Source organism: Rattus norvegicus, chromosome 10 (genome assembly GCF_036323735.1).
Source record: "Rattus norvegicus strain BN/NHsdMcwi chromosome 10, GRCr8, whole genome shotgun sequence".
NCBI classification, from domain to species: Eukaryota; Metazoa; Chordata; class Mammalia; order Rodentia; family Muridae; genus Rattus; species Rattus norvegicus.
The window spans coordinates 79,466,873-79,482,461 of NC_086028.1; the positions used below are offsets into that span (position 1 = coordinate 79,466,873).

The 15,589-nt window shown below is 38.8% G+C and overlaps 1 protein-coding gene across 9 annotated transcripts in view; it reads left to right on the top strand.

The window, feature by feature from the left end:
* The window catches only part of Spag9 (sperm associated antigen 9), a 134,399-nt gene that overhangs the window by 26,562 nt on the left and 92,248 nt on the right, over positions 1–15,589 (top strand). The window contains exon 1 of one of the 9 annotated variants that reach the window (XM_063269412.1): positions 5,284–5,329. The exons of the other annotated variants lie outside the window; for them this stretch is intronic. The gene's annotated coding sequence lies outside the window, so the exon portion shown is untranslated. Of the gene's footprint in view, positions 1–5,283; positions 5,330–15,589 lie in introns of those variants that run through there. 9 annotated transcript variants of the gene reach the window in all.

A 15,589-nucleotide genomic window follows, 5' to 3' on the forward strand; every position in this document is an offset into this window, starting at 1 on the left:
AATTTCTGCAGACTATGTCACACTTTGTTTTATTTTATTTATTAACACAGGCTCTGGAGATAGAATCAGTGCTGGCCTCAAACTCTCCGTCCCTCAAGCCTCAGTCTCCTGCATGCTGAGATCAGAGTGTGCAGCTACATTGGTTTCCATTTCTAAGTTTTTTGTCTGAACAGTGGAGATTCTCTAGTTGTAAATTTCTGAGTTTGTCAGCCTTGGTTGATTTATTTCAAAGTCCACATTCTTTTTAAAGTAGTTGTTAGAAGCCCAAGTTCTTCTCTAAAGACCATTTCCTATTTTAAAAGAGGAAATTTTGGTTGTGGTTTTCTACGTGAAAGCAAGAAAAGGTAAAGAAATAGGAACTGAATTAAAGGGTATTCTTCACCCCTTATTTTTTTTTAACATTTATTTGGGTTGAGGGGGTGTGCATGTGTGCCACAGTGCATGTGTGGTAATCAGGAGAAAGTGTATATGGACGCTCTCTCCGTCTTACTACCATGCGGGTCTTGGAATTTGAAGCAGGCCATAAGGCCTGGTGGAGGTTTCCTGTGCCAACTGAGCCACCTCAGCAACCGATGGACAGCTGTTGAGAGAGTGGTTTATCAGACAGTGATGCGGCCTAACTGCTGAGAGGCTAAGTCTCTCAGGAATCTTGTCACGGTTCTGTGGTAATGCTTGAGTTTGGAGATTTCTGGTTGTTCTTCTCTCAGAACAAAGCATTTGAAAAGCTTTATGTTCTTTCCCCAAAATAATGGCGACACTCCTGTTAATTAACACTGCATGGTTCTTTCGAAGGATCTGAACTAGGTATGATGTTTGGTAAGAAATATGTAAATTGAAGAAGTCCAATTTGGAACTTTACAGCTAATCAATTTTGCCATTCACAGTATGGTAGTAATTTTATTTTTAATCAGAAAATACCTTCTACACTCATCATTTCTGTTTTATTTTACATTTTATACTTATATTTGGTCTCTGTTTTATCTTATAAGCTACTTAGGGTCAAGTAAATGTAGACATTTAAGCACAGTTAAGTATGAACTACAGTGTGTTTAGCATTCCACAGTGCTGTGTTCTGGCTATGGTACAGAAGAATAAGATAGAGCCCTGGTGTTCAAAGAAATCACACTATTGAGAGGTAGGAGGGGGAAGGTTAGGGCCATAGCTGTCTAGTTATTTCATTTGTTCTTACAACACTTAACGTTGTACCTTAAGTATTTCTCCATTGTATAACCTTTATTTATTTTATATGTATTAAATATATTATATATGTACACATACATTTATCCTGATTTTTATTTGTTATTGTGCAAACAGCACACGTTTGGTTATTAGAGGCAACTTTGTTAAATGAGTTCTCTCCTTGCAACCTTTACATGGATTCTGGGCATCTAACTTGGTTACTAGGCTAACCAAGACATTTTGGCAGTTCTGATCAGTTTTTAGAAGTTTTTAAGATTATATTTATTGTGCATGTGGAGGTCATAGAACAACCTTCCACCTTGTGGGCTCCAGAGATTGAACTCAGGTCATCAGGCTTGGCAAAGCCAGTGCCTTTACCTACTGAGCCACCTCACTTTGACCCTAATCAATTGTTTAAATGTGGATACTTTGAACACCTAGAAGCTGTGCTATCTATCTGTTAGTAATTCTTGTTTCTCCTGAAGAACTATGTATCTTGCCTCTAATGAGAATTATTTAATAGCCATTTCTTTTTCTTTTTTTGAGACGTGGTCTTTCATGTAGTCCACGCTGGTCAGTATTTGCCTTTCCAAATACTGTCAACGTGCTCTTCTCTGTGTCTCTCTCCTTTTCCCTCTTCCCCCTTCCCTCTCCCTCTCCTTGTCTCACTTCTTAAATTTTGGCTGTTCAGAAAAAACTTGAGGCGAATGTTATAATAATATTTTGACTTGATTATCACATTAATATTTTCTAGACCAAAAGATGGTAACAATATTGAATGCTACTTCAAATCCTTCACTAAATAAATCAAGGCGCAAATAGGCTGGTATAAAGTAGAAGCAGGAAAATGAGAAGTTCAGGACTAGTCCGGTCTACAGAGTAAGTTCAAGGCCATTCTGGGCTCTATGAGAGAGAGGGAGGGAGGGAAGGGGGAGAGAGGGATGGGAGAGGGAGAGGGAGAGAGAGAAACAGACAGAGGTAATACAACAATCAAGGTAGAGGTAAATGTGAGCCAAGTAGGAATTGTAGTTCACTGGTTGGGGAACTATACAGGGGGATCAGAACAAACAAAACCCAAAGCTTCCTTTACCGGATGGATGGATGGATGGATGGATGGATGGATGGATGGATGGATGGATAGATGGATGGACATTTTTTTATTAAAATGAAGGATATTAACAGTAAATACTGTTTCACATCTATAGGTTTCCCCTCTTGTCATAATCTTCTTAGAATATATTTAAGGAAGCTGGTCAAGAAATATGAACATTTTTAGTATTTGATAGTAGTTGTGTGCTGTCATAGTTTTTGATTTTGGACATTTTTAAACAACATATTAGTACTGAGAGTAAATGCTAATATTATTATATATTAATATATTTTTATATCTAAGTACACTATAGTTGTCTTCAGACACACCAGAAGAGAGCATCAGACTCATTACAGATGGTTGTGAGCCACCATGTGGCTGCTGGGATTTGAACTCAGGACCTCTGGAAGAGCAGGCAGTCCTCTTAACAGGTACAAACTGTTTAGGCTACTTGCTCTGGAACTGATTGCCTTACACTCAGCTCCTGAATTTAGATTACTTTCCCTAAGGTAACCTAAAGGTGTTATTCGCCTTTGTGATGTGATGACAAAAAACAGAGATTTAGTGTGCATTGATTTTCTCTCTCTCTCTCTCTCTCTCTCTCTCTCTCTCTCCCTGCCTACCTATCTATCTATCATCTATCTTTATCTAGGTATCTATTTTATATACATTGGTGTTTTACATGCATGCATGTCTTGTGAGGGTGTCGGATCTGGAGCTGGAGTTACAGACATTTGTGGGCTGCTATGTGGGTGCTAGAAATTGAACCAGCATTCTCTGGAAGAGCAGCCAGTGAGTGCTTTTAACATCTGAACCATCTCTCTAGCCCCAAGATGGCATTAATTTTTAAGCTGTGTGAAAACTGTTCTCTAACTCGGCCATGCTTCCTTTGAATGGAATCCTTTGTATGATTTAATATTAATTCCAAGTTGGCAGATGTTTGCCTGCATGTATGACTATGTACCACTCGTGTGCCTAGTACCAGAGGAAGTCATAAGAGATTATCAGGTCTCTTGGAATGGAGTTATGGGTGGTTGGGAACTGCCATGCATCCATTGGAAGAACAGAGTGTAATTTATTTGCTGAACCATCTCTCCAGCTCTATTTTTGAGACAGAATCTCCTTATTTGAACCAGGCTAGACTTGAACTCACAGAGATTTGTCTGCTTCTACCTCCCCAGTGCCAGGATTAAAAGCATGCTTGCTTGAAAATTTATTTTTAAAAATTAAATGGAAAATATTGAAGTCTAAAAACATGTATTAGACTTGTTGATCTTTTCCCCCTTTTTGTACCTCACCAAGACGTTCATTTACCTCTTCTATTTGATAAAGATCTTAGTCTAATAAAACACTCTACGCCTTCATCTTGAAACTTTGTTGTTGGAAGGAAAATACCTCTTGTTTCTTTTTCAAAGGAATAGTCACTTTATTAGTTGGAAACTATGTAAAAGTAGTAAGGTTATCAACACACTGTGTTGTAAAAGAGTAAATGGCTCTAAGCAGACCTTCCAAAGCAAATCTGTTACTGAGTTGATTGATGGTTGGGTTTTAACACCTCAGAAGGAGTAGACAGTTTTAAGTTTACAAGGTCTGTTTTCATGCCTAAACCTTGTTTGGTTTTTTTTTTTTGCTGTGCTTTTCAGTAAATGTTACTATTCTGAGAGGAGGCAGGGACGTGGCTAGGTGGTAGCTTACACAGTGTAAGGCAGACCTTCACTTCAGTCTTCAGTACTGCAAAGGAAAAGAAATCTGAAGATGCTTGAGGAATACTGTAATAAGTCATCTTACCCAGTTTAGTTTTATCTTGTCAATAGAAAAAATCTCTTCTACATAATTCTTAGAGCAATAAAGTTAGATAACATTTGTGGTTTGTTTTTTAAAGATAACTTTAGAAGTTTCAGATTTGTATTTTCATACTAAAAAAAAAAAAGACCTTGGAATTAACTGTGCAGAAGGTTATTTTTAATTCATTTCAATTTGAGTTTAGTTCTTTTAGGTTTGGAAATCTGTGTATTTAATAAGCTTTACTTGAGGGAATTTTTTTTAAAAACCTGTCTATAAAAAGCAAAGCAGAAGATCAGTGTAGTGGAAGTGTGCAAATGGCGGTAGTCGTTACTTCTGTATCATTTGATAATGGCATCTTCTGCTGTCTGTTTGTTGTCTGTATTCGGGCTTTCCATTTTTATAGTCTAGTGTTTGCTATTGAGAATATTAAAAATGTAGCTTATAATTAATATCCAAAACTACAGGTACTTAATTTTTATGAGTAAAGATCAAAGAATTTCTGGCCATTTAATTTAGAAAACATAAAAGGTGAATTAATTGATTTCCCCCTCAAATATGTGAAGGGGTGAGTGGATAAAGCAGATATCAAGCTGTCTTACTATAAGTTCAGAAGATTAAAGGAAGTCATCTTGTTGGTTTTGGTACATTGTGAGGAAGTATTTTGTGATCATGTGGATGATAATAAAGATATATATGCTGAGGTAGAACATGGCCCCTCTTTATATAGAGAGTCTTTAGGCTGGAAAGAAGCCAAATTTCTGTTGCTCTGGGAGACATCTTGAAGGCAGTGGCATAGAGTGTTAGAAGTCTCTAACACTGGAAGATGTTGAAGTTATCACCCTTAGAGTTTTAAAATATCATTGAATGTTTTGTTTTTGATTAATGACATGCAATACCTTTCTGAAAATCTTTTGACAGATGTGGTGAAAGCCTTGGTCAAGGACAGGTTTCTATCACTGTTTTGATGTGTCGTGTGAGATGGTTTGCTCTTAAGTCAGCACTTGGTTTCTGTTTACTTTTTGGACTTTTGATGCTAAATTGTTGAAGGAGAGTCTCTGAAAGGCCAATGTTAATCCTCTGAGGTCCAGCAACAATTGGATTATCTGCCTTCCATCAACAGTAAGAACTGATGATTCCTTTTGAGAAGGCAACTAATAGTCGGATGTGGCATTCTAGCGGGTCTGTTTCTCTTTCTTCCCCCCATAGGCCTATCAGCAGTCTGATGGGGCAGAAGACAGCAGAGATGGAAGGTGTTCAGGCCACCACTCTGAGGAGGTAAGCTCCGACTTTGAGCCGGCAGAGCAGGGGGCTCTTCCTGCCTCAGTTATATCCCTGTGCTCTTTGGAAAGCTGGGTAGAGAGAAAGAGCATCCAAAATGAGCTGAAGCATCTCATCCGCCCTGTTAGAGGGGAGCTCTAGGGTGCTTTGAACGTTCTATCTCTTGTTCTTTCCCACTTTTCCCTTTGAAATCCTGTGGTTTTATTTTGTTTTTCTTCCCAGAAAATTAGTAGTCAAAACAGGCAGATTGACCATCTGTTGTATGGGGATGATCATGAACAGATCCGCGTGCGTTCCCAGTCAGCGCTGAGTTGTGTATAGCGAGTCTTGATGAGTATAATAATCATGAGAGTTTAAGGTTTTTCCTGAGATCTTGGTAAAGTGTGGGTTTACTCCAACAACGAATGACCTCTGACTACAGCTTAGACGTCCTGCAATAGGCATTGGTCACTGCTGTGGGACTTGAGGCTGTGGGGTGACAGTTGTTGCTGAGGTAGGGTTTCCTTCCTGCTTTGCCTTTGCCTCTTCCCTATTTTCCCCTTTAATGGTTCCTTAGTGGCACTTGGGACTCTCAAGGTGGCTTTTCCTGTGTTAATCGGTGTCTTCAGAAACAGTTATGCTATTTACCGTTACTTAGTCCTTAAGTTATGCTTACTGGATATGTTGTTGTATGGAGTCATTATATTTTCAGAAAAGTGATTTCTTCTGAAGTTGTATTATTGATCTTGGCACATATTGAAGCATTTGTACATAGTACATAGTTACTGTATTTATATGATATTGTATGATATTTATGATTTGGGGTATATGTGCCTAAAAAGGTAATATTGGTATTTAGATCATAGTACAAGTAAAGAAAACATGAAACACAGAAGTTACTAACTGTTTCTGTCAAGATCCTTTCTGTAGGCATTAGAAAGGAAAAATAACCCCTGGAGGCATGCTCCCAGTAACACAGACAGTAGTGATAACCTACTCTTAAAGCAGGGCTCTATGATCTAGAATGCCTTTTATAAGGACTTTAATATATGTTTATAAGCTAAAATACATTTTAAACTTAACTTTGGTAGCTGTAGTGTATAAGCCATGAAAATTTTATACCTAAAGACTGAATAATAATGTTCCACCCTGGTGAACTGCATTTCTCACAGAAGTCCTGTGAAGTTTATCACCTACTGCCATCATAGCTGAGCTTGTGTGTGTTTGCACAGTGATTGAATTGGATAGTGAGGCAAATCTGAGGATATATTGGTTTTTGTTTGTTCATCTGTTTGTTTGAGACAGGGTTTTTATTGTACGGCCTTGGCTGTCCTAGAACTGGCTCTTAGACCAAGCTGGCATCAAACTCACAGAGACCCACCTGTCTCTGTCTCCTGAGTGCTAGGACTAAAAGCATGCAGCATCACTGCCTGTCTTCATGTAGAAATTTAAAAATTAAATGTTTCTGATAAATCAGTATCAAGACAGACATTTTACAAGTCATGGCATCTAAGTTTATTATATTCGTGTACATTAAGTTGGAAGACTAGAAGCAGAAATGGAGGATTGGTTGTGGACTGTGTATAATGGTCAGGCATAGGGGTAGATACACAACTAGAGTGGTGTCATGCAATAGGAAACCACTTCGGGTAACATTTGGGGGCCTTTGCCTCAGCTTAGCTTTCATTAGGTGGTACTTTGGTTTATGTGTTCAGGCTAAAGGAATTTAGAGCTTAGCAATTATCTGTGTATTCTTTCTACTGCGAATTACTTGGGAAAGAGAAGAGGATTTTTGTTTGTTTGTTTGCTGTTTGTTAATTTTGTGAACTTTTGAGCTTAATGGAAATAGTATTTATGGCATTTAGCTCTTACAAAAATAACTGGTAAAATAAACTGGCAATCTATATAATGGATATAATCCAGCCATAAAAAGTTAGGGAGTGACCTTAAATACATACACCTAAGTGAAAAAAGTAGTTTGAAAAGACTGCACACTGTGCGATCCCAACTCTAGGATACTCTAGAAAAGAAAAACCTTTGAAGACAGCACAGAGATCAAAGACAATGTGCCACTCTTTTATTTTCTTTAATTAATTAATTTATTCTATATAAGTACACTATACCTCTCTTCAGACACACGAGAAGAGGGCACTAGATCCCATTACAGATGGTTATGAGCCACCATGTGGTTGCTGGGATTTGAACTCAGGACCTCTGGAAGAGCAGTCAGTGGTCTTAACCACTGAGCCATCTCTCCAGCCCCACAGTGTGCCACTCTTAGTATGGATAATGAGATTGGGGGAGTTGTGTTTGTGTTGAGGAAAGAGCTGGGGCTCAATTTTACAAGTCCATTAAAACAGCACATGCACCTATACACACCTACGATCTTGCTCCTCAAGATTCTGAGGAGGATTCTGTGAGGTTTAAGGCCAGCCTGGGCTTCACAGTGGGTAAGACCCTGCCTCAAAAACAAACAAAAGACAGCACCACAAAACTTAACATGTACAATGGGCTCCAGGTCAGTTACTAAGAAGACCATACAGTAAGATCTTGTCTCCAAACAAAGAAAACAACACATAACACACAGGACAAGTAGTCTGTAATGCCTATTTATGTATCATCTGTGTCTGTATGTATCAATTTATCTGTCATCTATATCTACCCATCCCCTCCCTTCTATCCATCCACCTACCCACCCACCTATTAGTCAACAGAATCTCTCTGTCAGGCTGATTTCAAACTGCCTTGCCTCACTTTTCTGAGTGCTGGGTGATAGGTGTTTGATATCTCACCTAGCTTCAAATGTTGTTTTAGGGAAAAATAAGAAAATGGTGCCACGTGGAAATAATTGAAGCAGAAAGTATTCTTCATGGCTAGAAAGCTGTGAATGGAAGCCAAAGGAATTATTAGTGATAATCTGAAATGTTTAAAAAACAAAACCACCAGGTGGCGGTACCCCTTTCATCCCAGCACTTGGGAGGCAGAGGCAAGTATTTGGATCTCTGAGTTTTTGGCCTACATGGTCCACAGAGTGAGTTCCAAGACAGCCAAGGCTACACAGAGAAACCCTGTCCAGAAAAACCAAAAACCAACCAAACAAACAAAAAGCAAAAAGAAAAAGAAAACAAAAAACAAACAAAAAAGGAAATATTTTGTGAATAAACTTAAGCCAATCCTAGTGACGATAAATATTAATTCGGATAAATTTGGAAACACAGAAGTCAGTCATATACTGGGGTTATAATGGCTAATTTCTTACAGTTTTGTAAAGTGGTACATTTCAATGAAGCTATGCAAGCCAAACTTGATTAGCAAGCTAATATAAAATCAGTCAGGACCTGTTTCTGTAAGCTATAGGCTCTGGTCAACTCTTAGGAAATAGCACACGTATCTAAGCATTTCTTAGGTATACTTACTTACATTTAGTTGTGTTTTAGTTTATGAAAGCTGTCAAAATAAAATACTACAATTTAAATATTACTGTCACAGTCTGGAAGAGGAGGTCAAATCAAGCAATGGCCGGGTTGCTTTTTTATTTTATTTTATTGTTTTCTGTCCTGAAGCTCTTCTTCTTTGTTCGTAGGTCATTGTCCTTTTCCTGCTTGTCCACATAGCTATTGCTGTGTGAATAGAGTGGTAGCTCTAGTGTCTCTTACAGCCCTGGTGGGTCAGTGCACTCCCTGTTAATTATAGTCTTAAAAACTATTGCCCGGGTTGGGGATTTAGCTCAGTGGTAGAGCACTTGCCTAGGAAGCGCAAGGCCCTGGGTTCGGTCCCCAGCTCCGAAAAAAAGAACCAAAAAAAAAAAAAAAAAAAACCTATTGCCAAACACAGTTCCATTGGGAGTTAGGGAACCCCATCTTTGAGTTTGTGAGCTGAGGCCCAGTTTAGTCCTTAACAAGACATCAGTGTTCTCCATGGGGTTTGGAAATGAAAGGTGATGTGATTTGACACATTGGATCCTATAACGTCTGGACCATTGTAAGAATGTCTCCTTATTTTAAACAAAGCAGGGATCATTGAAGAATTACAAGCATGGTATTCTACCCAGACTATAGAATAAAAGCTAAGTAGATATACTAGTCAGGAGATAATTGTAATAGTAGTACAAGCATTAGATGATATGATAGAATAAAATTTGATGGCACAGATGGAAAAAGTAGTCAGAGTCTAGATTTATTTATTATTATTGTTTTTGAGACAGGATTTTACAATGTAACTCTCATTAGCTGGAACTCACTATGTAGACTAGGCCAGCCTTGAACTCACAGAGATCCTCCTGCCTCTGCCTCCCAACTACTGCGATTAAAGTCACCACCACTACACCTGGCTTGTATTTATTTTTTTTTAATTTTTTTAAAGATTTATTCATTTATTATATATAAGTGCACTGTCGCTGTCTTCAGACACACCAGAAGAGGGCATTGGATCTCTTTACAGATGGTTGTGAGCCACCATGTGGTTGCTGGGAATTGAACTCATGACCTCTGGAAGAGCAGTCGGGTGCTCTTAACGGCTGAGCCATCTCTCTAGCCCCTGTATTTATTTTTAAAATTAGATACATTGTATTTACTGATAAATGCTTTGACAAAATAAGTAGAACAAACAACTTCAGGGAGGAAAGATATATTTTGGCTCATTGTATCAGAGATTTTAATCCTTTGCATAGGGAGGATATGACAGGAAACAAAGATGGAGGGAAAGATTAGGGACCAGGTGTAACATTCAGATTATGGCCCAGAAACCTACTTCCTCTGGCTAGACCTGGTCATACCATTTCTACCACCTCCCAAAATAGAACTACCAGCCTGGGACTAAGTGTTCACCTCATGAGCTTGTGGATAGTTCAGATTGACACAGCAGTTGGAGTACGGTGTGAAAGGAGGTATGAAGAGAGGGGCAAGTGTGGGGAAGGGAGGAGATTTGGGGGAGGGGAGGGTGGCTGCAGGACTTTTGCCTGAGTAAGGGTATGGGAATGAGCTGCTTTGGGAGTCAGTTTTTGTTTTGTAAATATCTTACAGGCCATACTGTTTGTTTTTAGTATATTTTTTTCTTTTGTTTTTTGACATTTTTGTTTTTGTTTTTGCTTTTTGTTTTATTTTGTTTTGCTTTGTTTTTTGAGATAGGGTCTTACTCTGTAGCCCTAGTTAGCCTGGAACTCTACTACATAGACCATCTGGCCTCAAATTCATGGACATCTATCTACCTCTGCCTCCCTAGTACTTGAATTAAAAGCAGTATCATCATGCTAATTAAAGGCATGTATCATGATGCTTGGTTATAGATTCATTCTATCTCTCATCTGTCCATCATCCATAGCTATCTATCTAAACCCACTTATTTATTTATTTAGAGACAGAGTTTCTCTGTGTAGCCTTACCTGTCCTGGAACTTATTCTGTAGACAAGACTAGCCTTGACTTCAAAGATCCCTCTGCCTCTGTTCCTGAGTGCTGAAATTAAAGGTGTGCATCACCACTACCTGGCTTTTTTATTTTTAGTGTGTGTGTGTGTGTGTGTGTGTGTGTGTGTGTGTGTGTGTGTGTGTGAACTTGTGTGCCTGCCTGTATGCATACATATATGCATGTGGAGGCCAGAATAGGGCATCAGTTCTCTTGGGGCTAGGGCTACAAGCACTTGTGAGGTACCCAGTGTTGATATTAGGGTATAAATTCGGGTGATCCAGCCCCTGTTTATTTGTTGAGATCAGAGTCTCATACAGCTCTGGCTGGTGCAGAACTCACTCTTACGTGGAACTTGTGATCTTCATGTCTTCCCCTCCCAGGGTGGTGCTAAGATTCTATGCACAACCATTCTTGGCCTACTCTTGTCTTTTTATTTTCTGTGATATACTTTCAGTCCCTGTTCATTTACATAGGCACAACCCTGAATTGGTGTTTTCAGATAGGCGGCATTTCTTTTAAGAAGCACCTTTAATTACTATATTTTGTTTGGAAATCATATTTGTGGCAACATTATTCTTTGTCCTTTGCAAATATTAACTCACTTAATCCTAATGGGAACTATTATTACTAAACAAAGAAATAAGCCCAGAGAGGTTAATTTATTGAAGTCATGTGACAGTAAGATAGCAAGCATTATATTCTACTTTCATTTCATAATTTCCTATATTTCTCCACTATGGTAGCATGCTTGCATTCTCACTGTAAATTCTGAGCACCTTGTTTAAATCTTCTGCTGATGTCAGAGGACATACTAAGTGGATTGACTATTCAAGCTAAAGGGAGTCCCTAGGCAAACAGATAGATACAAATTGTGTTTGAACTAGAGTGGGATGGTTAGTAGGCAATTAAATCCATCTCAGAGGTAACTACTGTAATTTCTTTAATACTTTATGTGTTATTTTTGTACCTTTTAGCTTCTGGTCTTTCTTGCTATCTTACTTGTGCCACTTATCCATGATGAGTTTGAAAATAATTTATTCATTCTTTTTTTTTTTTTTTCCGGAGCTGGGGACCGAACCCAGGGCCTTGCGCTTCCTAGGTAAGCGCTCTACCACTGAGCTAAATCCCCAGCCCCCAATTTATTCATTCTTATATAGTATTCCTGATTTGGGAATGTGAATATTTTCTCCACTTTGGTATGCCTTGACAAGGAGGTTCTTTCCAGCTTTGGATGATTAAACACCATTTAATGCCATTACGTATGTGGTGGGTTTCATCACTGACAAAAACATCCAATAAAAACAGTTCAGTGAAGGTGAGGTCTGTATCTCGTAATCTCAGAGGTTTGGCTGCATGGGTGTGTATGTATCTTTTATTGATGATATTGGATCAGTCACTTTTTCAGAGAACCTATAGCACAGGCCTTTGAGGTACATTTTACATTCAAACTTTAATATTGGGCACATATATTTCTTAGCAATAAAGTATTTTGTCGTAGGTTGGCAAACATTCAGCCTTGTTAATTCTTGCCAAACTTTTCAAATTGGTTTTGTGTGTGTGTGTGCGTGTGCGTGTGCGTGTGTGTGTGTGTGTGTGTGTGTGTGGAGGTGTTGGTTTTGTTTGTTTGTTTGTTTGTTTGAGATACGGTGTTTGTTTGTTTGAGATACGGTTTCTTTGTGCTGGCCTGAAATGCACACAGATCTACCTGCCTCTGCCTCCCAAATGCTAGGATTAAAGGCACATACCACCACCACTCAGCTTGTCTTAAAACTGAATGTAGCATTTTACTCCTGCCAGCAATGTATGAAAGTTGTATTTGTTTCCATTTTCACAAGCATTGGTTGTCTTATAGTACTTATTTTAGCCAACTTGATCAAGTACAATAAGCTGATTATTCATTTTAATGCATATATCAATGGGCTTTCATTTAGTTCATAGTTCTAGTGGTTCAAAGTGGAAGATAAAGGATTCAGGCTTACTGGGCCTCTGGCATAGGCCTGTGACCAGTGGTAACACAATGTTGGGGACATCTTCAAACAGTAAGCCAGGGGGCAATTAGGAATGAGGCTCTTTCTTCCAACAAGTTGCTTTTATGGGAATTCAGAAATCTGATGGTATTTAATTTCTTCCAAGGACAGTTTTCCCCCAATCAACCAGAGATCTCACCAGGCCTTATCTCTCTGTGGTTTCATACTGCCTCCCAACACTGCCACCATAGGGACCAAGCCTGCAACACACTAATCCTCAGGGACAAATCATATCCAAACAAGGATAGTTTCTCTGATGATTCAAAAAGTCTGACTATGCATTTTCTTTCTTCCTTTCTTTCTTTCTTCCTCTCTTTCTTTCTTTCTCCCTCTCTTTCTTTCTTTCTTTCTCTCTTTTTTAATCTTTTAAATGACTGTTTCTCTTTTTCTATTTTTTTAATATAGGCAAGACATGACTTCTTTTCTTTTCTTTTATTTATTGTATATGAGTACACTGTAGCTGTCTTCAGACACACCAGAAAAGGGCATTGGATTCTATTACAGATGGTTGTGAGCCACCATGTGGTTGCTGGGAATTGAACTCAGGACCTCTGGAAATGTAGTCAGTGCTCTTAACCTGTGAGCCATCTCTCCAGCCTACCGAGTATGCATTTTTACTTGGCAATTTGATGCTTTAAGTTCCCGAGACTGGGTTATCCTATAAGGAAAAGGAATTGTTTGAATACCATCCCCTGGAAGTGAAATGTTTTCATTATTATTTTTGTTTTCTGTGTATAAGTCTCTTGCCTGCATTGCGTGTCTATGTACAGTGCACGTGCCTGGTGCCTGTGGAGCCGGAAGAGAGTGTTGGATTTCTAGGGACTGGAGTGACAGATGGTCGAGAGCTACTTTGTAGGTGCTGGGGACTGAACCTGGGTCCTTTACAAGAGCAGCGAGTGCTTCTAACCGTGAGCCATTTCTTTCAGTCCCCCATACCCAGGATGGGCAGGTTCCATTATATAAAACAGATTAAAAGGCGTATTTCTCTTTTGCTTTTTTGAAGACTGGGTTTATAGCACAGACTGGCCTGGACTTCACTGTAACAGACTGATGTCAAACTCACAGCAGTATCCTGCCGACCTTTAGATTCCAGGTGATCTAACACGCCCGGCTGAGAGTGCGTTTCTTCAGGCAGTGTAGCACGGTACCCAGGTGCCTCTACTAGGAAAGAATCATCTTTGTGACCTTCAGTGAGTTAGCCATATTGCCATGGTTTTCTCTCCAAAATTAATATAAAGCGATGCTTCCTTCATAATGTGATGATAAAATCATTTTATGGTCAGTTTTTAGGGTATGCTACAAGCAGAATGTCAGTATGGTATTAATATAAATTTTATGAATTTATTTCAAGTGGGTTGGCAGAGTCATGGGGCTCTAATTGTAATACATTTGAAGTTGAAGTTTATGAATGATACTGGCTTCTAATTTAACCTTAATCTTCCTTTCTTTTTTTGCACATTATCAAGAAAACATTGATTAATAGGGCTAGTGAGTTAGTTTAGTTAGTATAAAGGCACTTGCTACCAATCCTGAGATCTCATAGAACCCATGTGGTGGGAGGAGAGAACCAGTTGCAGCAGGATGTGGTCTGACCTTCATACAATACTGTGGCATACATGCCAACCCTCCCAGTATACACAGAACATAAATAAATGTTATAAATAAACAAAAATTATCAAAATACGAATTGACAAAGATGAATAATTAAAAAGGGTTGGTAGTCTTGGGATTCCCTTAACTTTTAAATAAGCTTAGTTAATGAGCAGTAAACAATGTTTAGCTCCTTTTTAAGGTTTAATTTTATTCACTTATATATTTGAATATCTGTGTGTGTATGTGGGTGTGTTTACAAATACATGTGTGTGAGCTCCTGAGTGCATCCCATGCATGCAAGTACCTTTGGAGGCCAGCAGATCAGATCCTCTGGCACTGGACTTACTGCCAGGTGTGGGTGCTGGAAATGCACCTTGGGTTCTCTATAAAAGAAGCAAGTGCTTTTAACTGCTGAGTGGTCTCCATCATATAAAATAAATGACATTGTACTTTTTTCTTATAAAGTCTTCAAAAATTATTTTGAAATTGTTACTAAATATCTACAATTTGCGTAGATTACCTGGTTGTGTTCTTTATGTATTTTTGTTTTAAATGAGCAGCACCACACATTTTCAGATTTCAGCATGTGTTGTGTTACCCTAGTGCACTATAGTATTAGTGACTTATTACTGCTTTGGGTCACAGCATAAAGTCAAAAGCAGATGTGCCCATTACCTGTCTATGTAAGAAAGTGCACTCCACAAACATTGTGCATCGTGGTATAAATTTGATGAGCCAGACATACAGGCTTGAGTTACAAACAAATTATGCCAAAAAAGAAATTGAGTTCTGAATAATGACATATTTCTAAGACATTCCAACAAATTCTGGCAGGCAAATGTGTACAAACCCCACACTGTGCAGCACATTAATGTTCTTGGTGCTTCACATGTAAACATGAAGCATATAAAAATGTATGTGCCCTTCTGGAATTGTCTAGTTGTCTTTGCAGCTCATTGGTTGACCTTACACAGAATGTTTCTAATTTATCATGATTTAAATGTTCTCTTGACAATGCCACTAGCATTGTGGCTGTTCTGCTGCCCTTAGCCACGGTGGGGTTCTTCAGCTGCCTACCCAGTCTGCCTCTGCCTTGTAGCCATGGTTTACTGTAGTAGCATATATCTGCAACTTGCTCATTAAAGATCACCCCAGTGTTATTTCTTCATGAGCTTCCGGGAGCCCTTCTGCTCTGAATTGCTCTATTTTCTGTCAGTCACCTTTAAAATCCTATCCTGACATTTTGTGTCTCAG